This window comes from Coregonus clupeaformis, chromosome 23, assembly GCF_020615455.1.
Source record: "Coregonus clupeaformis isolate EN_2021a chromosome 23, ASM2061545v1, whole genome shotgun sequence".
Classification (NCBI taxonomy): Eukaryota; Metazoa; Chordata; class Actinopteri; order Salmoniformes; family Salmonidae; genus Coregonus; species Coregonus clupeaformis.
In genome coordinates, this window is record NC_059214.1 from 11,032,141 (window position 1) to 11,036,219 (window position 4,079).

Consider the following 4,079-nt stretch of genomic DNA (forward strand, 5'->3'; position numbering starts at 1 on the left):
GTTAATTAGATATTTCTGTATTTCATTTAAAAAAATTAGCAAACATTTCTAAAATCATGTTTCACTTTGTCATTATGGGGTATTGTGTGTAGATGTGTAAGAAAATAATCAATTTATTCAATTTTGAATTCAGGCTGTAAAACAAAATGTGGAATAAGTGAAGGGGTATGAATACTTTCTGAAGGCACTGTACACACATAGTCACTGTTCTATTACCAAAGGCAGTTAGGATAGGTGATATCTGACACACAAACATATCCTATGTTGAAATTTGAACAAGTCAGACTAAACCTACCTAATTCTGTTCTTCCCATCATTGACTTTTGGTGAGCAGGCAAGAGGTGAGGCTGGAGGTGAGGTCTTTGCCAGAGCCCCATTGATGTGCATAGCAGTGTACGTAGATCACCTCCTGGCCTCTAATAAAATATACTGGTCGGTCACACACAAACACACACACACACACACACACACACACACACACACACAGAGAGAGCACTGATTACACTATCAATGATGGCTATGATTAGCCTGGTGGAACCAACCTGATTGCTGAACTCACTTCAGATACAGTGATGGAAAAAAGTATTTGATTCCCTGCTGATTTTGTACGTTTGCCCACTGACAAAGACATGATCAGTCTATAATTTTAATGGTATGTTTATTTGAACAGTGAGAGACAGAATAACAACAAAAACATCCAGAAGAATGCATGTCAAAAATGTTATAAATTTATTTGCATTTTAATGAGGGAAATAAGTATTTGACCCCTCTGCAAAACATGACTTAGTACTTGGTGGCAAAACCCTTGTTGGCAATCACAGAGGTCAGACGTTTCTTGTAGTTGGCCACCAGGTTTGCACACATCTCAGGAGGGATTTTGTTCCACTCCTCTTTGCAGATCTTCTCCAAGTCATTAAGATTTCGAGGCTGATGTTTGGCAACTTGAACCTTCAGCTCCCTCCACAGATTTTCTATGGGATTAAGGTCTGGAGACTGGCTAGGCCACTCTAGGACCTTAATGTGCTTCTTCTTGAGCCACTCCTTTGTTGCCTTGGCCATGTGTTTTGGGTCATTGTCATGCTGGACTACACATCCACGACCCATTTTCAATGCCCTGGCTGAGGGAAGGAGGTTCTCACCCAAGATTTGACAGTACATGGCCCCGTCCATCGTCCCTTTGATTCGGTGAAGTTGTCCTGTCCCCTTAGCAGAAAAACACCCCCAAAGCATAATGTTTCCACCTCCATGTTTGACGGTGGGGATGGTGTTCTTGGAGTCATAGGCAGCATTCCTTCTCCTCCAAACACGGCGAGTTGTGTTGATGCCAAAGAGCTCGATTTTGGTCTCATCTGACCACAAAACTTTCACCCAGTTCTCCTCTGAATCATTCAGATGTTCATTGGCAAACTTCAGATGGGCCTGTATATGTGCTTTCTTGAGCAGGGGGACCTTGCGGACGCTGCAGGATTTCAGTCCTTCACGGCGTAGTGTGTTACCAATTGTTTTCTTGGTGACTATGGTCACAGCTGCCTTGAGATCATTGACAAGATCCTCCGTGTAGTTCTGGGCTGATTCCTCACCGTTCTCATGATCATTGCAACTCCACGAGGTGAGATCTTGCATGGAGCCCCAGGCCGAGGGAGATTGACAGTTATTTTGTGTTTCTTCCATTTGTGAATAATCGCACCAACTGTTGACACCTTCTCACCAAGCTGCTTGGTGATGGTCTTGTAGCCCATTCCAGCCTTGTGTAGGTCTACAATCTTGTCTTTGACATCCTTGGAGAGCTCTTTGGTCTTGGCCATGGTGGAGAGTTTGGAATCTGATTGATTGATTGCTTCTGTGGACAGGTGTCTTTTATACAGGTAACAAGCTGAGATTAGGAGCACTCCTTTTAAGAGTGTGCTCCTAATCTCAGCTCGTTACCTGTATAAAAGACACCTGGGAGCCAGAAATCTTTCTGATTGAGAGGGGTCAAATACTTATTTCCCTCATTAAAATACAAATCAGTTTCTAACATTTTTGACATGCGTTTTTCTGGATTTTTTTGTTGTTATTCTGTCTCTCACTGTTCAAATAAACCTACCATTAAAATGATAGACTGATCATTTCTTTGTCAGTGGGCAAACGTACAAAATCAGCAGGGGATCAAATACTTTTTTCCCTCACTGTATCATCAAATGTGACGTGAAATAGAACAGTGATCACAGCGAACAGTCTGGTTCCACCAAGGCTAGTTTATGCCCTGGACATTATATGTATCTAAGAAGTAGAAAATAAGCAACCAATAATGTCACTTTACATAAATTAGGTTATCAAATGTATTAAAGTAAAGAAATGGCTTACCTTCTGTATTTGTGCAAATGATGAGCCTGTGAAAGCTGTTGCAGCTGACAGGTGAAGGTTGCTGGCTGGATTCTTGCCAACATGTGGCTGACTGTTCCATTCATAGGAATGCTCACAGCAAGGGCATGTCTGCATGATGATGAGGCCCCCTTGCTGGTGTTCTCTATGCTGCATGTTCGGCTGCAAACTGGACATCTCTCGAACAAGTGCAGCAGGCAATCTTATGAGGTGGTGTTGACTAGTAGGGCCTGTGACAGGGTGATATAATAGACAGCCAAGTAGTAAATTGCATTTAGTTCTAAAGAAAGGACAAATATATTTGCTAATGCACTTCACAACCAAAATGACTACTAGTTGTATCTGCTTGGCTTGGAAATTAGCCTATTAGTTTATGAAACCGGGTATTTTTTTATACAACTCTTCACATTTCACATAACATACATTAACTGTTGTTGTTGATGAAGCAGTCAGTAACTCAGGTCACTATCAGAGGCCTCATGATGGCGTGTCCTTTTCATAGGATTCGAGGGAGACTCTGTAAACAATGGAGGTGGTGTCATAAGGGTACGTGTGTCGTATGACACACTTTAATTCTGAGATCTTGCTTAACAAGCTGTGAAAATAGCAAGTGAACAGTAAATTCAATTATTTTTGGAGGTCGCTAAACCATTGCAGTCACATTGCTGGATATGTTATGATACCCACTTTTGCTCCTTCTGGTAGCTCCCGGCATTGGTTCATTACCAGGGGATCACTGGGAACCAAACTGTGCACTTCGACTAACAGAAAAACAGGGTCAATGATTTTCATCATCCCTCAATTGTAAACATAGCTAGAAAAATAACGTAATTTCGTTTGGAAGCTTATTCTATGTTTTATAGATGTAGATTGACTGGCTCCAGATTGGATTAGAATCAGGCCGGTGACGCCGTTACACTATGCAGCCAACTGTGACATGTTTTGCTATGGCCCTGGGTTGGTTTTGAGTTTGTTGCTGCTAGTTAGTACACTGTTGTAGTCAGACATGAGTTAGCTAATACCGCCATAGCTGCATCCAATAAGTATTTGTGCTCTAGACATTGGTTGCACCTCGGAGGCTAATGTGACTGTTTTGTCTAAATTACAGTAACTTAAAGTGTAATGGAAATACGGTGACATTGCTAGAGTAGGCAAATAATAAAAAAAATATCTCCCCAATTTCGTGATGTCAAATTGGTAGTTACAGTCTTGTCCCATCGCTGCAACTCCCATACGGACTCGGGACAGGTGAAGGTCGAGAGCCATGCGTCCTCCGAAACACGACCCTGCCAAGCCTCACTGCTTCTTGACACACTGCTCACTTAACCCAGAAGCCAGCCGAACCAATGTGTCGGAGGAAACACCATACAACTGGCGACCGAAGTCAGCTTGCAGGCGCCTGGCCCGCCACAAGGAGTCGCTAGAACACGATGGGACAAGGACATCCCGGTTGGCCAAACTCTCCCCTAACCTGGATGACGCTGGGCCAATTGTGATCCACCTCATAGGTCTCCCAGTCACGGACGGCTGTTACACAGCCTGGGATCGAACCTGGGGCTGTAGTGACGCCTCAAGCACTGCGATGCAGTGCCTTAGACCGCTGCGCCACTCGGGAGGCCCAGGAAACAACTATGTCATATTATGAAGTCGTAAAATTTACATTGGAGCAATGGCGATGTTGCCATTACTGTTACTAGCTAAGTTTGTCAAAAATA

General features: G+C 43.1%; 1 long non-coding RNA gene across 1 annotated transcript; it reads right to left on the bottom strand.

Annotated features, from left to right (window-relative positions):
* Positions 1 to 282: 282 nt before the first annotated feature.
* Positions 283 to 3,556, bottom strand: LOC121577332. Its single transcript, XR_006002609.1, has 3 exons — positions 2,788 to 3,556; positions 2,347 to 2,594; positions 283 to 429 (listed from the first exon to the last, which is right to left on the bottom strand). It is a non-coding gene; the product is annotated as an uncharacterized LOC121577332 (long non-coding RNA).
* Between the last annotated feature and the right edge of the window lie 523 nt (positions 3,557 to 4,079).